Raw genomic sequence first — 22,244 nt, forward strand, 5'->3', positions numbered from 1 at the left:
TATAGGACCTTAGGTGGAATCCAGAGCCCCATCCAGAACCTTCTGAGGTGGGACATTCCCACCAGAAAGGACAAGCAGACTAGCCTGGTACAGCTAGAGCAACAGAAGCTACATCTTCAAAGAAAGATCATCAAACATGATTGACTACAAGAATAAGCAAGTTGTTCGCTGGGAAGCCAACAAGGCAAGCAATCAAGTCCCTTCAGGACAACCCCCTCTCTAAGACTGAAACTCAAAGGGAACACATGAACAGGCATGTAAGCTTGCTGGCGACCACATTGGTCTAATGGTGAGTGGAAAAGGGGGAAAGGCAGCAACGAAGAAATGGTCTGAGTCCAACCACATTCCATAGACTCCTTTTGACCTGGAGATGACATAGAGAAGCGGAAGGGCTGGTTGGTTCAAAGTGTGATGAGACCTGGGGATGCCTGAGCCCATGGACAAGGACATATCCATGGAGGACTAGAGCTGAGAGTGAAGCATCCAGCTGATATGAAGTGAAGAGAGATGCACAAGAACACGCAAACTTGCAGATAGTACCCATTTGACCTAGCCGCAATGGCTTGATAATCAGAACTCTACTAAAGGAAGATAAAAACAAAACAAAACAATTTTTGATAAAGGAAATGAGGGTAAATTTTTACAATTTGATGAACTTGACTTATGCTCATGGAGATAGTAGCTCAAAATACCAATAGAGAGGGAAGGAGTCTTCACAGCAACTATTAATGCTATCCCCTCTGTATACAGGGTAGATAGGGATGGGCAACTTAGACATTGGCTACCTAAAATGAGTGATAAAGGCACAAAGTGACTGGCTTACAAGGTTTCAAGATAGAGTTTAGTTTAAGAGTGTGTGGGAGAAGATAGAGTCTGCACTGAATAGTTTTCATCTTGTCTAGATGGGTCTGGTAAAAAGAGATAGGGACAAGATACTTATGATTCAATAGTGAGTAATTGTTATCATGACTAATTGCGACTGTCACAATTGTAAAGGTAAAAGTTTTGTAACAAAGAATGGGGTAGTAGATGAGGCGTTCTACTCCCGTAAAGATTTACAACCTCGGAAACCCTGTACAGGGTCGCTATGAGTCGGAACCAACTCCATGGCACACAGAAGCAGCAGCAGTTAATCTTACAGTCCAGAAACAGAGGACCCTAGGACCATCAAGGGAGAAGAGCACAAGTGGAATGCCGGACCTTATCCAGAGAAGCAGCAACACTAGAGATGGAGGCAGAGATGGGGACACGGAGAGAGGGAGCAGCTAAGGACTCTAGATTCATTGAAAGAGAGGGACTGAGAGCTGGTGGCCAGGTGGCCAGGAGGCAAACTTGCAGGATGTGCCTTTTGGTGGTTTAAATTATTATATATGCCTGAGTGTTTGAAAAAAAAAAAAAAAAAAGAGCTAAAATGAATAGAGAGAAATACTGTTAACTGATGGTACATGGAAGGGATTATTTATTTATTTATTTTTAAGTTTTTATTGTGAATTATGTGAGTTTACATGGGTAACATCAGCTTTACATTCATCCTTTCATATTTCATTTCATTGCAATGATTACAATACCCTCCATGCATCATCAAACAACCAAAGGGTACATGCCATAAGGCTGCCCCCCCACTGTCAGCACACAGCCCCTCTCCCTCCATGAGTCCAGTGTCCCCAGCTGTTCCATCTCTTCACATCACTGTCTCTGCCTCCATTTCTGGCATCACTGCTACTCTGGGTAGGGTCCCACACACTGCTCTTCTCACTTGATGGTCCCAGGGACCTCCGCTCCTGGACTGCAAAATCAATCATTCCCCTCCTTTTGTTACAAAACATCTACCTTTACATTTTCGACCCTCACAGTCAGCCCTGTAGCAATTATTCCCTACTGTACCACAAGAGTCTTATCCCCATCTCCTTTCATTAGCCCCATCCCAACAGATGGGAAATCACCCAGTGGAGATTCTACTTTCCCATGCCCCCTCTGGAACTAGACTCCCTCTTGAAAGCTTGTAAGCCAGTCACTTCCTGCCTTTGTAGCCCCTGACTTTAGGTAGCCAATATCTAAGTTGCCCATCCCTGTCAACCCTGTGTACCGAGGGGGTGGGAATGATCCTCGCTGTAAAGATTTGTTCCCTTTTTTGAGCTACTACATTGATAAGTATAGGTAAAGTTCATCAAATTGGAGCAGGTTATTCTTTTTTTTCCCTCTTCTTTCTTCTTCTAGTGGAGTTCTGATCATCCAGTCATTGAAGCCAGGTCAAGTGGGTATTATCTGCAAATTTGGGTGTTCTTGCGCATCTCCCCTCACTTCATATCAGCTGGATGTTTTATTCTCCATTCTAGTCCTCTGTGGCCATGTCACTATCTCTGGGCCCAGGAGTCCCCGGGTCTTGCCATACTGCTGGCCACCCAGGTCTCAACCTGGGTTCACAGGAGATTATTAAACGTGGTTGGACTTAGTTTACAACTTCATTGTTATTTTTCCCCCACTTCCTCTTATCGGTGACCAATGTGGTCACCAGCCAGACCGCATGCCCTTGAGTCAAGACATGGAAGGGGATTTGCTCTGAGGAACCCAATCACTTGCCTTGATGGCTCCTGGGTGAACAGCTTGCTTATTCTTGTAGTAGTCAATCAGACTGCTGTTATTGTTTTTTATTTTTCCTGTTGGTCTATCTTTCACGAAGTATCTTCTGTTCTTCTAGGTGCTCCAGGCTGGTATACTTGTCCTTTCAAGTGGGAATTTCCCACCTCAGACGATTCTGGAGGGGTTCAGGATTCCACCTATGGTCTTATGTAATGCAAAAGCTCCCAGGAAGCCTCTTTCACTAGGCACCTTCTAGCCCCCTTTAAGGTATTCCAATAAGTTATAGGCTGATGATGGACTTACAAGCTTTCTATTGTGATGTTTCTGGCTATTCCTTTCTTTCCCCCTCAAGTGTCTATTTTGCAATGGCAAGCAAGGGAAACCAAGATTCAAAAGACAGCCAAGCATCTTAACATTGCTTCCTCCCTTTTACCCATTCAAACCATGCCTCAATCCCTATATCTCAGAGCCCTGTTGTTCCAAGGTTGTGCGTACATCATTATTTACCTCTGTCCCACTTAGCCCATTGCAACCCCCCCTAACTATTCATGGAGGGGATTATTATAATCTTTGTAATGAAAAAAAGTATATGATTTGTTGAATGTAAAACTGATGATCTGCCCTGTAAACTTTCACTCAATTCACAATAAAAACTTAAAAAAAAAAAAAAAACGATGGTGACCATTCTCTAAATATTTGGCTGAAAATAAAGTTACATTCATAGCACTGAAGATAAGTTCTTGATTTCCTGTTTCATTTTTTCAAAGAAAACCCCAGAAATCAGGTATGTCTGAGCTGGTCAGCCTTCATTTTTAATGGATATAAGAAATTCTGCTGAAGTTCTGCCACATGTTTGATTTTTCAATATATGTTTCTTGTTAGATGTCCTCAGTATGTTTTAGCTGTTGCTTGTTAATGTTATTTACATGGCCTAAGGTCAAATGGTGTTGTTTCACATTTTGCTAGACCGAAATGTCCCTGGACTCCATTGTTTTTACAGCAAAAGATCCGTTTCAATGAGGTGGTGGAGAACTTCACTTCTAATGCGTCTGTTTAGCAATACATTAACCAGACGTTTGGAATCTTCTGGAGAAGATGTAAAACCACGAGGCCTGGATTTGGTGTTTGGCTGTGGTGGTTCCCAATCTCAGCTGGACTGGGGTGCACATTGTGATGCTAGCACCTCGAGAAGGTGAAGGTCAAGCACAGCATTCTTCCCAAAGGAGGTAATGAATTGCTGACTTTCTTGCTAGAGAATTATGTAAGAAGTTGAGATGTCTGGAGGTCATCGATGGTAACCGGAGGAGAAAATTGAACCAAACAGGCTGCTTCCACTTAGTTCGGCTCCTCTATGAGATTATTTACAAGTCTCAGAGTCCAGCTCTAGTAAAGCTCAGATTTACAGAACTGGAGAAAAGCTGTAAAATAAGTTGAAATCAGCTCATCCAACATTTGAAAGGGCAAGAGGGGGAGGCGAAGAAGGATCTAGGATGGAAGAAAGAAGACTCATTCTAAAATCTGCCTAATGTATTCCTTTCCTGTATGTCTTTGTCTCCTTGGCTCTGCTCTCTTCTGGTGAGTCTGCAGGTAGAGAAAATGGAGGAGGATGGCCAAAATGGTAGCCATCTCTGCTACTCTGGCATTAAAGTCACTAGATTTAGGCAGCCATTTTCCTTTGGATCTTGGATGTCCAGAGTCACATTCTATTAGCTCAGCAGCACATGCAAAATAATAACCATAAACCCAGAAATGTGCTGTGGAATTTTCTCCAGCTCTCTTAACGAGCTTTGCAAAGCTCCTCTGTCAAGGAGAGCGGGGAATGTGTAATTTCAAACACATTTTTAATAGTTTCTTTTGGCTCTCTTGGAAGAGGAGGGAGGCAGGCTGACGCGGCTCTAGGAGAGGCAGCAACTTTACAAGAGTGATGTTAAACAAATCACCCAGGTGCTAGTAGCACTTGGAAAGCATGGCGATCTGCCTGGGGAGCGGGGGCTCATCAGGCAAAGATCAGCACTGGAGTTTGGTGTGTGGCTCTTCTATAAGTCAAACCAGGATGGCATGTGGCAGGTGAAGACCGGTGGCTTCAAAGATCTCTGTTGAAGTTGTTCTCAGTTGCATTCACTTTTCAAAGTCCCTTTCCCTCTTTCGACTAAGCAGGCTGTTGAGAAACAGAAGAAAGAAGATGGTAGTAGGGATCAGATGATCATGAAGCATCAGTTAGGATGCCTGGAGCTTCCAGGTCTTGGCTGTAGAAGCAGATAGAGACCAGGTAACTGACATATCAGAAGGGACTGGAGGAGGTCTGGGGACCAGAGTGGAGGAGGTGCTTCTCTTTCTCTAGAATCCCTAAAAAGGTCTTATCAAGAAAGACACAAGGAACTGACAAGAAAGTTTTACCCTCAAGACAAAAAGTTACAAAAAATAAGAACTCTATGTCTCCTGCACGTCTCCCTCTTCCAGCACCAGTATTTACAGGGACCCTACCATATTTTCTCAACTGAAAATCAGAACTCATGGTAAGCCCGTTGCCACCCAGTTGATTCCAACTCATAGCAGCCTCCTGTATGTCAGAGTAGAACTGAGATCCATGGGGTTTGCATGGTTGATTTGTTAGAAGTAGATCACCAGCCCTTTCTTCTGAGGTAATCACCGTAAATTTTCAACCTATCGGTTAGCAGCGTGATAAAATTTTGCAACATCTAGAGACTTCTTGGTACAATAGGGGGTCAGATGTTGTTGTTGCTAAGTTCCATCGAATCAGTTCCAACTCATAGCAACACCGTATAGGGTTTCTGAGGAGCAGCTGGTGAGTTTGAACCAATGACCTTGTGACTGAAACGACCTTGTAGTCAAGCACTTATCCACAGGTCAGAATATTTGAAGTCAGAACTACTTTGAAAAATCAGTAACTATGATCACTGTGGATTCCTGGTGTGGTGTTGTAGGATCAACATTGGATTGCAAACCACAAGGGCAGCTGTTCAAATCTACCAGCTGGAAACCTTATATAGGGTTGTTATGAGTCAGAACCTACTTCATGATACTTAACAACAACAACAACAATCATCACTGTTGAGTCCTGGTGTGGTGCTGTCAGATAAGCACTGGACTAACTGCAAGGTCGATGGTTCAAATCCACCAGCTGCTCCTTGGAAATCCTATACAGGCTCACTATCAGTTGGAACCGACTGGATGGCACTTAACAACATACATCACTGTTGTATAGTTTTAATTGAGTCTTCTAAAGTAGCTATGATTTTCAAATTATTTCTTTTTTTTATCCTGTAATTTTCCTCATGACCAGTTTCAGTGTGTTCTCTGGCTTTAAGGAAGAGAAGAATCAGGGGTTCTTGAGTTATAGGGCAAAGAAAAGGGTCATCAGTTCAAAGAGTGGCTGAGAGTCTCAGGGCCTCCCCTTTGGAGGCCAGTGATCTTTCTACCATGTTCTGCAGCCCTGGACAGTCTTGCCTTGAGGGGTACTTTTTTCCGGCTGTCTAGCCTCAACCATTCCAGCACCTCAAGTGGAAGACAGTGTGCTTTCTTCCACTACTTTCAAGCCTTTTATAGCACAGCAGCCTAAGAGGGCTTCTTGGAAAGGACAACGCTCAGTGGACACTAGCTTCAGTACAAGTAGGCTAATCATGGTAAGTGGCCAGTAGGAGCTTCGAGGAAGACAAGAGCCCTCTGAAAGACAAGAGCCTCCCATTCCCCTCTAGATCCGCCTTCCCCAAATCTTGAGTTTATCCTTCTAGCTTCCTTTAGGTCATCTATTCATCTATTTCTTCTTTGACAAAGACATCTGGTGTTGTTTCAAAACTGAAATTTTCATGCGTTTCAGCTCATGCAGGAATTTCGAAAAGCTGTTCTGAACAACATTGCTCCTCCTTGTGCCAAACCAGTTGGGCTGGAATGAACAACTGTTGTTATAAATCTCTACTCTGCCTTCTTCAACAGCCCCAGAAAGTACAAAATAGAATGTTTCATGAGAGCAGCCAGACGGATTAAAGAAGACCTGACCGAAGCACTTGTGTGGGTTAGAGTATGGAAACACCCCCTCTTCTCCTTCCCACCTCCCCCTCTTTTCCTTTCAGACAATTTCTGGGACTGCTGGCTAGAGGAAAGAATGTCAGGGTTCTATGTGTTCACAACAAATTCTTTTGTGTCCTTAAGTGGAAAAATATTTTATGACATGGCAGAGTAATTGCTTGTTCTAAGAGTGATTCACAAAGAAAACTCAGCGACCTAATGATGCATGTTCTCGCCAAGACCCAGGCAGTGAAAGGGATACAAAAGTGACCCAGAATCAAAAGGCTAAGAGGAGCTTTGGAAGTAATTTAAGTTGCAAGGACACCTTTCCATGGGCAACTTCCCATAGTGGACTGGGGAACTTCCTCAATTACTACCCATGATCTCAAACCCATTACAAAATTACCCGGATCCCCAGGGTGAAGCAACCTTCTATAAACTCTATGCACAAAACTCCCTGTCCACTCGAGTTTTGTTTTAGTATTTTCTTTACTCTTCTCTCTTTCCTGGCATGGGCATCCTCACAAAGATGGTTACCTAGAGGGCAGAGGATGGGTCTCTATCCTTACCAGGTAAGGAGTCCTGGTGTGGTGCTACAGGATGATGCATTGGACCACAAGGTCAATTTGAACTGCAAGTCAGTGGTTCAAGCTCATCAGCTGCTCCTTGGAAACCCGATACAGGGTGGCTATAGGTTGAAATCAACTCGACAGCACTTAAAACAACAACATAGTTACCAGTTGCTGTAGTGAACTTGGACTTATGGCGACCCTATATGTTTCAGAGTAGAGTTGTATATACTTCATAAAGTTTCCAGTGACTAATTTTTCAGAAGTAGATCAGCAGGCCCTTCTTCTGAGGTGCAGTTGAGGGCATTAGCTATTTGTACCACCCTGGGTCTCCTCTCTAGAATTGATATTGATATGTTGTTAAGTGCTGTTGAATCTGTTCTGATTTATAAAGAGCCTTTATAGGGTTTCCAAGCTTGTGGTTAGCAGTCCAGTACCACACCAGGACTTTTTTCTATATAATTGTTGTTGTTGTTAACTGTTGTCAAGTCAGTTTCAACTCATAGTGACCCTGTATAGGGTTTCCAAGGAGCAGCTAGTGGGTTTGAACTGCTGACTTTGTGGTTCAAACTGATCTTGTGGTCCAGTGCTTATTCTACAGTGCCACTCCAGGATTCCTCTCTCTATAATTGTTGTGGTTGTTGTTAAGTGCTGTTGAGTCGGTTCCAACTTATAGCAACCCTGTGTAGGGTTTCTGAGGAGCTAGTGGTGGGTTTGAACTGCCAACCTTGTGGCTAACAGTCCAGTGCTGATCTTACAGTGCCACAGCAGGAGTCCCTATAATTAGGAGCTATAAATAAGTCTCCTTCGTGCTCATGAATTCGAACATGATGTGAGCTTTCTTCCACTACCTTACAAGGAAGCCCATTGCATTGTTGGACAGCTGTAAGTGCTAGGAAGCTCTTCACTCTGTAGTTGAACAAGACTCTTACCTCCCTGCCACTCCTGACTTTCCTTTTCTTCAACAGCTTCCTCTTCTTGACAGATAATCTTTCAAGTATTTGAAGAGAACATTCATATTTTTTCAAACTTTCTTTTTCAAGTTACACATTTAAAAAAAAAAATTTTTTTTTTTGTCACTTCTCATGCTTTTCAGAATGGACTCCATTCAGTCTTCCTCCTCTGCATACTTTCTAGTTCTTCTGAATCCTTAGATCTTCCGTTATATGAACTTAGGCCAACCTGGATATCCTCCACTCTGTTCTATGATTTATTTTTGGAGACTTAATGTAAGGCTTCCTTTCCCTTCCCTACTTCAGTTTTGTTACATCAATTTTAGTCAGTAGACAGCATATTGATTTGAATCTCTCATCTGTAGTACTAGTTATCTGGCTAGATTTTTGTTTTTTCACTTGTAAAGTTGATTGATATTTTCAGTGTCAATCTCTAGATGTTATCTGTCTATTAATCACTCTTTGGAATCAATTGTTTTACCATTTCAAATCCAACTATCCTTGTTATCACCCAGCCCGTATTTCACCAAACTTTCTATAAGAAACTGTTTGACAATTTTGTCATATGTTTTACTGCAGTTTCCTCATCTATCAATCTGGGAATGCTGTCAAAAATGGAAATCAGTCTAGTATGAAGAGACTTATCTATATTGGCAGCACATATAACAGCTTTCTTTCCTAAATTTGGTTCTCATGAACTGACTTGATCAGCTGGCTTGGTTGCTGGCACACCTTGAATTGCCTTTTTGGATTCTTTTTTTTTCTCTCTGTTCAGACTACCAAGATGTCTTTTGTTGACCATGTTGTTGTTGCTAAGTGCTGTCGAGTCTGTTCTGACTCATGGTGACCCTGTATATGGCTTCTGAGGAGCAGCTGGTGAATTTGAACTGCTGGCCTTTCGGTTCTAATCAACCTTGCAGCCCAGTGCGTATCCTACTGTGCCACACACCAGGACTACTCCCCATCAAAGAATTTATCTACTCAATTTCCTTAAGGTTATGGGCCTCAACCAATTGCCCTTCAAGGCAACACCTGCTTTTTAATGGTAACTTTCAGTGTCTTAACCTCCAAGAGTGAGTAAGGGTGAACTTCTGGCAATACCTGTTATTGGAGCAGTCCCATCTCCAGGGAAGCTGCTGGGGAGGCTGCTTACTCTGTAAAGGTGGCACTTGTCACATTTAGTATTGGTAATGCCTTTGGAGGAAGACTCATTAACAACCTGTGATATGCAGATGATACAACCTTGCTTGCTGAAAGTGAAGAGGACTTAAAATATTTACTGATGAAGATCAAAGAGCACAGCCTTCGATATGGATTACATCTCAATGGAAAGAAAACAAACATCCTCACCACTGGACCAATAAACAACATTCTTATCAACGGAGAAAAGATTGAAGTTGTCAAGGACTTCATTCTTGGATAAACTATCAACACTCATGGAAAACAGCAGTCAAGAAATCAAACGATGTATTGCGTTAGGCAAATCTGCTGCACAAGACCTTTTTGGGGTGTTGAAGAGCAAAGACATCAGCTTGAGGACTAAGGTGCGCCTGACCCAAGCCATGGTATCTTCAATAACCTCATATGCATGTGAAAGCTGGACAGTGAATAAGGAAGACTGTAGAAGAATTGATACTTTTGAGTTACGGTTTTGGAGGAGAATACTGAAAGTGCCATGGGCTGCCAAAAGAACTAACAGATCTGTGTTGGAAGATGTGCAGCCAGAGTGCTCCTTGGAGGCCAGGATGGCCAAACTTCATCTCTCATACTTTGGACATATTTTCAAGAAGGACTAGTTGCTGGAGAAGGATATCATGTTTGGTAGGGTAAAGGGTCAGAGAAAAAGAGGAAGATCCCCCACCAAGATGGATTGGCAAAGTGGCAGCATCAATAGGCTCAAACGTGGCAACAATAGTGAGGTTGGCCCAGGATTGGGCAGTATTTCATTCTGCTGTGCATAAGGTCGCTATGATTAGGTACTGTCTCGATGGCATCTAACAACAACAACAATGCCTTTGGCAGGAGTCCTGGTGTGGTACTGTGGGTTGCAAAGTCAGTTTGAACTGCAAGTTTGGCAGTTTAAGCTCACCAGCTGATCCTTGGAAACCCTGTACAGAATTGCTATGATTTGGAGCCGACTCAACAGCACTAAACAACAACGTCTTTGGCAACTCTCCACTACAATTAGCCCCCTATATCTTAACCCTCCCCCCACAACAGGCCAATAGGCACTCCTGCTACTCCCTGGGACCCCTCCGTGTTCTTCAGGCTTCTTTCAGCAGGTATTGAAATGTTCTCAGGGACTTTGGCTGCCAAAGCTGTTTTCTAAACAGCGCTAACCCATTTTAGGAGCTCTGGTGGTGCAATGGTTAAGTGCTGGGTTGCTAACTGAAAAGTGAACAATTGAAATCTACCCACCAGTGGCTTTGTGGGAGAAACGATCTGGTGAGCTGCTCCCGTAAAGAACACAGTTTAGGAAACCCAATGGCATAGTTGAACTCTGTCCTATGGGGTCACACTGAGTAGGGATCTACTTCACAGCACACAACAAAGGCTGACTACTTGTAGACCAGCTGAGATTTTTTGGAAAAAAAAAAACCTTTAACTCTTCTTGTTCTCATCTTCTCTCCTGACATGCTTTCTTAGCAGCAAAATGAGTGCTCGTTTATCAGTTCAGAAAGAAGTCATTAACTCCTACTGTGTGCTACTGTGGAATCCGTGGGTAATGTAAATAGTTAACTGGGTTGGTTGCTAACTGACAGATTAGAAAGTGGAGTTCACTCAGAGGTACCATGGGAGAAAGACAGAGATCTGCTTCTAAAAAAAAAAAAAAAAGATAAATCAGCCATGGAAACCCTATGGCGCACAGTTCTACTCTGACCCACATGGGGCCGCCCTGAGTTAGCGTTAACTTCATGGTAACTGGTTTCTATGCCTAATCTGAGGTAGATAGTAGGCATTCAGAGGTAAACAGAATGCCTGGATTTGGGGAGTTATCACTATCTGAGAAAAAAGGGCATAAGACAGTAGTCTGATGGGGTGTCAGGAAAAACAGGGGATATTACTCAGTTTCCAGGTCAGGGCAGTGATGTGGATAGTAAGATAAGAAAAGTGAATGGAAGCGTACCTAACAGCCTAAAGGAAGCTAGCTGTCCCTGGCCATCCTGCCCAGAGTTATATCCCTCCCCAAATTGTGCTGACTTCGCCCCAGGTTGAGGGTCTGTCTGCATCTTGGAAAGGAGATCTAATAAGATCTCATTTCACATGTCAATTGAAACTCTACTGCGGTCACAGTCTTTGTTTATCTACAGAATATTTACCTAACTGTGGAGCCATTTATTTTTTTGTATGGAAAATGTCTGTAGCGCTTCCATCTCATTGCTGGAGTTGCCAGTTCTCCCCACTGAGTCTCCCCTTCCTCTTCAAAACATCAGCTCTGCCCAACAGTGTCCTAAAGTCACCTGCTGTTAGAATTTCTGACTGTTCTATCGCAAGGGCTTTGAATGTAAGAAACCAGGTTTGGGAAATGTGTTTTTGAAGACTGTAAGCAGGGCTCCGCTTCTATCGCTCAGCAGGATCAATGCAGGGCACTGTGCTTCGCATCCACTTCCTAGGGGATTCAAGGTTTCCTGGCAGGACCTGGGTCCGGAACTCTGATGCCCTAAGATCTGTAGTCTGGAGAAAAAAGGAAAGCAATTCTACAAGACAAGTTTTCTCCAACTTGTCCATGTCTATGTCTAACCTGCTTGATGAGGGGCTTCTCTATTCTTGAGTCTAAACATCTGTTCTCTTCTTTCTTGTCCCCTGGGTCAATTTCTCCCTTCTCGGGGACAAGGAACTTCTTGCTTGCTACGGCTGGACAGCTATCTATCTCTCTCCCCTTGCAAACCAGTAAAATACCCATTGCTCTAGAATTGACTCAGATTTATGATGGTCCCAAGTGTGTCAGTGTGGCGTTGTGGGGTTAATGCGCCACACTGCAAAGACGTTGAAAGGTCGGTGGTTCAAGCTCACCAGCTGCTCCTCGGAAACCCTATACAGGGTCGTTATGAGTCGGAACCGACTCGACGGCACTTCAGAGCAACAACAAAGTGTGTCAGAGTAGAACTGTGTGCCTAAGGTTTCAATTGTGACATTTTGTAAGGAGAATGCCAGGCTTTTCTTCCCAGGCTCTTCTGTGTGGACTCACAACTCCCACCTCCCACCTCAGCACCTAAGCGCAGCAACTGTTTGTACCACCCAAAGACTCTTTCATTTTACCACTTTCCCGGGGATCTCGCCTCCAGAACTACCTCAAAAGGTAGTTAAAGGATCTGCACAGCAACTGGAGTTGGAGGGCCATGGAATGGATTTGCAGACGTGGAAATTTTCCCTTTTGCATTTTCCCTAAACATTTGACAAGAATTAAAGTTTCCCTCAGGGGAATCAGTTTCACATATTGAAACCAAACTTTTTCCCTTCTTATATTCTCTTTCTCTCAGTCTTGGATTCAAAAGGAATTATTTCCTCTGAAATAAAGCCACTTGTGCTCAAAGCGCAGTGGTAAAAACGGCCTGCCTAGAATGCCCCCGGTTTAAATTAGGGTGCTGCGGCCTGCGTTCGTGTTTACTGTTCTGAATGTGTTTCAGGTCTGTCACAACTCATATCCTACCGCCGCACCGAGTCCTGTGGGAAGGCAAAACCTGTTTTCCCTGGAAAAATAATAAAATGCGGAGCCGGTTTCTTTTAAAATGGCTTCTGTTTCACAATTCTAGCGGAGTTTTCTGTCAGGAAATGATTATCCATTAGGCCCTTCAGATAGAAGAAGGGGGAGGTGGGGAGAAATGGAGGGAGAGAGGGGAGGAGGAGGGACGGAGGGAAGGCTGAATCTAAGGGGTGTACTTCTTTGCCTGTGGGTCAGTCTGGTCCGGCTGAACACTTGCTGACTTATTTGTTATACCCTTAATTTGTTCCTCAAAGTCAGACAGAATGGAACAATTAAGGCATGGCAGAATCTAAGTTTACAACAGAGTCCCAGTTCTTACCCTGTGTGTACCAGAGGGTCAGTTCCGAGGCTCTGGGCAGGGCTCTTTTCAAACAGGGACCAGGGCCAGAATAACTAGACAGAATATACATCTGTAATGAGGCCAAGCAGCCACTGCATGTCAGCAGCTAGTGTCATTTTGGGACCACGTGGATGGGCTAGGCGCCCCGAGGCAAATCAGCCTCCAGGAAAACACAAATGGAAATAGGGGCATGGGGCCAGGGAGAAGAGGGACAGGGTAGACAGGAGCAGAGATGAACAGTCCTAAATGTGCATGTCTTGGTGATGTGTGTTTCAAATTCAATGCTGATTTGCAAATGTTTTTGTTGTTTAGTGCCGTCGGGTTGGTTCCCACCCAAAGCGACCCTGTATAGGGTTTCCAAGGAGCAGCTGGTGAGCTTGAACCTCCAACTTTGCAGTTCAAACGGCAAGTTTGCAGTCTGGCGCATTAACCCACAGCGCCACACAGACAGGGTATAGTGTAGCGTGTTTTTTGAACATCACCAAAAGGGTGGAGAGCTCAAATACACTTTAGGAATCTTCAGTGAAAACACATGTACAATTAAAACTGAAAGCATAGTTTAGGAAAGTCAGTTTACCTAAGCAATTAGCTGGGAGCATGGTGGCTCTGTAGGATGTGCAATGAATTGAGAACCACGAGGTAGACTGTTCGAGCCCATCAGCCACACGAGGCTTTTTACTCTCAAGATTTGCAGCCTCAGAAACTCATACTGGGTTGTTGTGAATTGGAACCAACTCACAGCACTTAACAACAGCAAAAAGCAATTAGCAAGTTTATTCGTATTGGATTATCCAATAATCAAGGCAGACCTGTGTTTACCTTGTTGATTGAGTAATCCACCCCTGGATGGAGAGCTGATTTTTAAAAATATCTACCACCAGTGATTCCCAAGCTAGAAGTCCCTGGGTAGTTACTAGCCAGAAGACTGACATGCCCATTTTCAGGTTCCTGTTCAAACACTGTCTCCTTGAAATCTCTCCAGATCTTTACCTTCTGAATTCCAGTGGTAGTTGGAATTCATTAGTTTACTATTCTTACGAATAGTGTAAAACGTTGATTTTCTCAATTGCTAACCAAAGGTTGAAGGTGCAATTCTATGCAGGGACATCTCAGAAGAAAGGCTTAGCAATCTACTTCCAAAAAGGCCTCCATTGAATGCCGTAGGGAGCAGAGTTCTACTTTGACACAATTGCAGTCGTTTTGATTTGCTGGTTTAATTGATTTGATATTGGAAACCTAACAATACTAAGTGCCCTGCTCTCAAGGAATTTAGCAATCTATGGGGGGCAGAAAGGGAAAAAAAACAACAACAAATGAACTGTATAGCATGGTTACTGCTAAATTGGGATTCAGAGTAGGAGGCAGTGAGTACCCAAAAAGGAACACGTAGCTTGATCATAAGTCAGGGAAGGCTTTCCTAATAGCAGAGGAACTTTAACTGGTCCCTATAGGATGAATTAAGAGCTGTCCAGAGGAAGGGGTGGTTGGTAAGGAGACTGTCAGTGAAAACAGTACAAGTGGGTAAGGGAGGAGAGGTGAGGTATGCGAGGTTAGCTGGAATAGGATCATGAAGGCCTTTTATGCTCTGGGTGGCCATATGCCATAGTTTGCCTCGTTACAGTCCCTATTTTTATCTGCTGTCTCACTATAGGCATTATTAAGTCTTCCTTCCTCTACTCTTAGTAGTAACTGATTCGAACAAATTATACAGTCACTTATTTAGGCATACTAAAGAATTTGAGTTTAATTCTGAAGGCTCAGAAGTTACAAGGGAAGAAGCATGGTCAAGTTTGCACTGTAGAAAGATTCCTTTAGCTGCAGCTGGAGGATGTTTTAAAGAAAACATTGCTGGAGACAAGAGACAATAGACAATTTGGAGACTATTGCATCAATCTGTGAGAAATGTCGATACCAACAAACGCTTCAAGTAACCCAATCTGTACCCATTTTAGCGAGAGACAAGTTTTCTTTACTCAATTTTGCAAAATCACATGCCCAACCCAGTAGACATGGGTATACACTCTGTGTGGCCAGCCCGCGAACAGTTTTATGCCTCGGTTTTGAAAAAAGCCCCCCTCCAATTCTTCTACTGGGCCTTATAGGTCACAATCCCCTTCCAAGGTCACCTACTAGTCCTTAAAGAGCATTCTCATTTAAAGTTAGTTTCGTCCTTACCCCATGAATGTCCCCTATTTCTTTGATGGTTGTATTCTTATTTTAAAGTTCCTAACCTGTCTAGTTCTTCCCACCACTGAGCGCCTTTTGTTACTGAGCCGGCTACCTACAAGACTTCCCTTAGTCTTGAAGATGGACCACGCCATCAAGAGTTATTTCTCACAAATCCATGGTAGAGATGATAGTGGCTGGAGTTCAGATACTGATGGGGATGATGAATGGATTCAACATAAATGAGAACTCCTAAGAGGGAGAAATCACAAGGACTTGGCCATTTTGCTTACTTTTTGTTTGTTAATCATATATATTGCCTTCTAATATTCAAAACTGGGCTCTGCCGGCAGCCTGGTGCATAGATTTCAGGAACACAAAGATCCTGTAAGAGCTAGAAGAAGAGGCGTCTGAGAACAGGTGTCTCCTCTCTGTGGATGCAGAGCCTTCTTACAATCCAGCTTGTTTCCAGCCAGTGGCCCCTGATGAGGCCAAAGTCAGGGCCCAGGCAGGGTGGTTGCTGATTTGGGAGTAGTGTAGCTTTTAGCAAGAGACATCATCCTTTGACTGAGGGTTGGAGTTCCATCCTGTAGGGTTGGGCAATGTTAATAGCCTTGTGAATTAACATTTTAAAAAAATATTTTATCAACACCTCCAAAGTCGTAGGAACTCCAGTTAATGCCACATGTGTTTTCCATGTGTGTTACGACTGCAGAAAGTAACCAAACAACTCTGTATTGAACTTGTCAGAATATAATCAAAACTTCCACTAATTACTTCAGCATGAAGCTTACTGAACATTCTCCCTTAATCATCAGAAACGGGTCCCATTAGCGAGCACTACAGCTCAATAGCACCCATTTATTGTGTTTCTTGGACAACTGCAAAAGTTTATCTTTTACGGTAAGATTTTCTCAGTTTTGGAACCTTTGTTTCCATAACAGTCATCATTACTGACTACATCAAGGGTGTAGTATAGGTGTATGTGTGTGTGTTGCGGGATAGGGGGAGGAGTATCACGCAAAGAAATTTCTGAAATGGGAATAGACATTCACACTAGAGAGGTGGTTTTTTCCAGAATGTTGAACTCTTGCAAATGAATTGGTTTTTCTAGGCAGTTGGCTCTGTTGTCTGAGAGCAGAGACAGAGGCAAGCATAAAATCTGCTTATGTGTTTTTCTTAATTAGCACATTTGTTTTATCTCTGAACGGCCAAACACAACGATAGAACAACGTTAAAGGAACTTTGAGCCCAGGTAGAAAAATTAAGAGATTTGTAACATTTACAAAAAAAAAAATAATTATTTCTCTTTGATCTTCCTTGTCTCTCATTTCAGCTCCTTTTAAGAATTTTCACAGTCTGGGGAAAATGGAAAAAAGGTGGTGGTGGTGGGGACCCAAAATGTGAAAGCAGTGAAAAGAAAATGGTGCAGAATCTGTAAATGTTTATATTTGGTTTTTAAATGAAATATGGTAAGCCCCATTTGCTATTCAAAAACCCAAATTTATAAACCAGATTTTTTTCAACGTTATTGTTAGGAAGAGGAGGTAAAAATGGGGTAGGATAGAAACTTACTCACATTGCAGAAAAAAAAAAAATTCTTTAGTTTGCAAAATAATTCACGGAAGGCTTCCTTTAAATAACACCTCATGGGTATATTTAATTTACCCAAAAAACTCAATTTTAAACAGAATTTTAGCACTAAAGTGCATATTATGCAGCGGAAATGTAGGCATTTAAAAATAAAAACAGACTAGGGTGAATCTTAAAATAAATTTGCATTCCTCGAATAAACTCTTCATAGAGGATTGTTGGGAACCCTGTACACACAGGGTCACTTTAACTCTAAGGATGGTGGCCGGAGAGTGTGATGGGAGGGTCATGGAAGCAGCTGGTGAGCTTGAACCACAGGACTTGCAGTTCAAACGACTTTGCAGTCTAACACATTGGCCCATAGCACCACATGGAACCAGCGGGGAGAAGCAGAAAGCAGTAAATTAGGTAGAACTGGGCGAGGTAGCATGAGCCTATGTATTTAAAAATTGGCCAGGATAAAATTTAATAGGAAACCTTGCTTCTGTAAAAATAAACGAATGGATTTTTCATTAGATATGGGATTTTAAGCATGCAGACAACGTCTCTTCCCCTTTCTAAATTCCCATTGAAGTGGCCAAATAATATGTAATGGGGAGATATCTGTATCACTATTATCTGACTCCTACAAAATCAAGTACACCAGTTAAAAAAAAGAAGTGGAGGAAACATTAAACTTTATAACCTTAGGCTGCTATTACTGATTATTCTTGTGTACTGGCCATTGATTTCAACTTACAGTGATCTAGAGGACAGAGTAAAGTTGCCCCACAGAGTTTCCAAGGAGGTAATCTTTACAGATCTGTGTTGGAAGAAGTGCAGCCAGAGTGCTCCTTGGAGGCCAGGATGGCCAAACTTCATCTCTCATACTTCGGACTTATTATCAGGAGGGACCAGTCGCTGGAGAAGGATATCATGTTTGGTAAGGTGGAGGGTCAGAGAAAAAGAGGAAGATCCCCCAGCGAGATGGATTGGAAAAGTGGTAACATCAGTGGGCTCAAGCGTGGCAACAATTGTGAGGTTAGCCCAGGACTCGGCAGTGTTTTGTTCTGTTGTGCTAGGGTCGCTATGAGTTGGTACTGATTCGGTGGCACCTAATAACAACAACAACAACAATCTTGACAGAAGCACACTACCACATCTTTCTCCCTTGGAGCAGCTGGTAGATTCTACCCATCCTATAACCTTTTCAGTTAGCAGTCAAGTGCTTTAACCACAGTATTATCAGCTCCTTGCTGCTACATACTGGGCAGACTGATTGTTGTTGGTGTTATGTGCTGTGGAGTCGGTTCCAACTCATAGCAACCCTGTACAGGGTTTCTGAGGCTGTAAATCTTTATGGGAGTAGAAAGCCTCATCTTTCTCCCGCGGAACAGCTGGTAGTTTTGAACTGCTGACCTTGTGGTTCATAGCCCGATTCGTAACCACTACGCAACCAGACTGATAGAAGTCACTTAAAAGATATTAAACGTAATGTAAAAGTATGAATATGAATCATTTGTATCTACATGCTTAGATAATTTCACTGATGTCTTAGTTACCTGTGCTGTAACACAGAACCCCTAATTGGGTAGCTCTACAGACCAGAGATTTATTTTTCTCTCAGTTCTGGAGACTTGAAGTCCAAACCTGGGTCTTGGCCATGTTGATTCCTCCCTTGTTGGTAACCTTGGGCATTCCTTGGTTCATTGGTGATCCTCTCCTGGCATCTGTCTTCCCTGGTGTGTGCTGGCTGCTGTGTCTAATCTATTTTTTTTTATGACTCAGAAGTGATTAGATTTGAAACCCACCTTACACTGAGATAACTTAGTTAGCATAACAAAGAAAAGCCAATTCTCCCAAAGAATACATCCAAAGGTAGAGGGGTTAAGATTTTAACAGATTTTCTAGGGACACAATTGAAACCATTTTGTTTTTTGTTGAGTAAATGCCTTCAAGTTGGTTCCAACTCATAGCGACTCTGCATAGGGTTCTGAGGATCAGCTGGTGGGTTTGAACTTCTAGGTCAGCAGTCCAGTGCTTATTCTATAGTGCCACGTCAGGACATAATACTAGGTAATTGGGAATTGTGGGATATGAAGTCAAAGGCTGCTAAATGTCTTATTTTATATGTTGGGGCAGCGACTAGATTTGGTTTCTTGCTTGTTTGTGAGTAAGAAGTTAGGCTAAATTATTACTGAAAGATAATCTCGTATAAAACAAACATAGGAATATATAGATTTTTTTTTTAAAGGATAGCATAAGTCATATTACTAGGGGAAAAAAAAAAAAAGTTTTCACTGTAACTTTGAGAGAAAGATGAAGCTTTCTGCTCCCGTATAGATTTGCAGCCTTGGAAACCCTATCCAGAGTCGCTGTGAGTAGGAACCAACTCGGCAGTACATAACCACCACCACCACCACCTTTCTGCAACACTTTGGAAGCAAGATGGAAACTTAAAAGTACAATCAGTCCCTGATTAAGATGAGGTTCCATTCCAAGTTGGCTCTGACTTAGGTCGAATGCCTCGTTAAAATTAAAACAGTTTTCATTATTATTACCTTTGATTATCAGGATCTTTATCAATCAGATCTTTATTTGTCTTTGGAAACTTTGTATATAAATGTACAGATATATAGTTAATATATTGTTGAGTTGTTAAGTGCCATCGAGTCAGTTCTGATACATAGTGACCCTGTATAGGGTCTCCAAGGATTAGCTGGTGGATTTGAACAACTGACCTTGCAATTAACAGTAAGTGCTTATACTACAGCACCACTCCGGGGGTGGGTGGGTGGGGGGACTTCAAAAAGTTCATGGAGAAATATAATGAAAAGATAATGAACACATAGATTAAAAAATACACAAATCATAAAAATATCCTCTGATGATGAAGTGTTGGACAACATTGGCCTTTTGCTGGTGTGGTAATCTGGGGAAGATTCTGGATCATCTGGACTCTCCTTGGGAATAGAGGTGACATTTCTAGTCAGAAAATTAGTAAGCGTTATATAGTTTTTGTGGTAGCAGCTCACTGCTTCCAGAATCTGCCTATTGACTTTAGAAAAATAACTAGTGTTTGGGTCCATTTTCCAAGCAGTTTTGAAACTCCTGATTTGGTTCAGAAAAACACTCCCAGAAATTCTTTCACTGGACTTCTGGTGTGATGCTCTAGGATCAGCACTGGACTGAAAATCACAAGATTGGCAGTTTCAAACCCACCGGCTACTCTACGCAAACTCTATACAGGGTCACTATGAGTCAGAACCGACTGGACAGTACTTAATAACAACAGTCCTTTCACTGATTAGTTTCACTTTCACTGACTGTAAAATTTTTGGCATCTTCTCTCTTTCTTCTTCCTTATTATCTCTTTCTTCTTCAGTATTTTTTCCTCTTTGAACCCATTAAGTTCTGATCAGTCAATTCCATTTGTTGTTGCTAGGTGCCATCGAGTCTGTTCCAACTCATAGCAACCCTCTACACAACAGAACAAAACATTGCCCAGTCCTGTGCCCTGCTTACAATCAGTGGTAAGCTTGAGCCCATTGCTGCTGCCACACTGTTAGTCCATCTTGTTGAGGGTCTTCTTTTTGGGGGCTGACCATCTACTTTAGCAAGTGTAATGTCCTTCTCAAAGATCTGGTCCTTCCTGACAATATTTCTGAAGTATAAGAGACAAGTCTTGCTATCGTGGCCTCCTCCAAGGAGCATTCCCTTCCAACACAGACCTGAAAGAGGAATTGTTTTCCAAATGCTTTACAAAAAAGTAAAAAAGTTAAAACGCCAACTAAAAATGAGATTTACAGGCATTATGTGTAGGGTGTGTAAAATCCACCAACATTTTGATTAGCAGCCAAGTGCTTAACCACTAAGGATCCTCGCTGTTTGTCAGACACATATGCAACATGGAGACAGGAGGAAACCTGCTGGGGTGCTGGAAATATTCTACCATTTCATTGGGGAGTGGGACACACAAATGCATGCATATTCAGCTGTATACTTACATATACTTTACTGTTGAGTCCTGATTTGGTGCTGTAGAAACGCACTTGCAAGATTAGCAGCTCCTTGGAACTCCTATACAGGGTTGTTATGAATCAGAACCATCTCAAAGGCACTTAACAACAAAACATTTCACAGTATGTAAATCATGCTCCAAAAAAGGATTAAAACTTAAGTTTCAAAGTAACTCTATTCTGTATTTAAAAAAGACACTTATGAATAAATGCTAGAAAAAGTTAAAAAAAAAAAAAGGGAACATGTTGTATTGAACACATTTCCACTCTTTCCAGACACCCAACTAAAATGACTATAAAAAGGATATTCATAAAGTCTGAATCCACAAAGGCAAAAACAGCAGAATAGCAAACAAGATACATCATCAACATTTTAGAAGCTAAAAATTGGTGACTGAATTAAGAAAGTAGTTGTTGCTTGTTTCTAGATGCTGTCGAGTTGATTCCGCCTGACACTGACCCTGTGTGACCCTTGGATTATTTTGCTTAGCATACAGCCCCGTCCTGAGTCATCCTGGAAAGTACTGCTGTGGCTGAGCCCCTTTTTGTAGCTGATATGTCAATTCATCTCATCAAGGGTTTTCCTCTTTTTCACTGACCTTCTACTTTACAAATCATGAGTTTTTTCTCCGGGGATAGTCCCTTCTGATAACAGGCCCAAAGCATGTGAGACAATGTCTTGATATCCTGACTTCTAAAGAGCATTCTGGCTATAGTTCTTCCAAGACAGGTTTGTTTTTTCCTCTGGCAGTCTATGTTATATTTAATATAATTCACCAATTCCTTAATTTAAAAGCATCGATTCTGCTTCAGTCTTCTTTTTTCAATGTCCTGCTTTTGCATGCATATGAGGCAGTTAAAAATATGTGACTTGGTTCAGACATACCTTTGTTCTCAAAGTGATATCTGTGTTTCTGAACACTTTAAAGAGGTCTTTTGCAGCATATTTGCCCATTGTAACTTCCTGACTGCAGCTTCCATAGGTGTTGATCGTGGATCCAACTTTTAATCTGTTTATTGTAATGTTTATTGGTCCAGTTGTGAGGGTTTATGTTTTCCATATGTTGAGATGTAACTCATACTGAATGCTGTTGTCTTTGATTTCAATTAGTAAGTGCTTCAAGTCCTCTTCACTTTCAGCAAGTAAGATTGTGTCATCTGCATAACACAGGTTGTTTATGAGTCTTCCTCTAATCCTGATGCCATGTTCCACTTCATATATTTCTTGGATTATTTGCTCAGCATACAGACTTGAATAAGTATGGTGTAAGGACGCAGCTCTGACACATACCTTTCCTAATTTTTTTTTTTTTA

This window comes from Chrysochloris asiatica, unplaced genomic scaffold, assembly GCF_000296735.1.
Source record: "Chrysochloris asiatica unplaced genomic scaffold, ChrAsi1.0 scaffold00172, whole genome shotgun sequence".
In the NCBI taxonomy this organism is placed as follows: Eukaryota; Metazoa; Chordata; class Mammalia; order Afrosoricida; family Chrysochloridae; genus Chrysochloris; species Chrysochloris asiatica.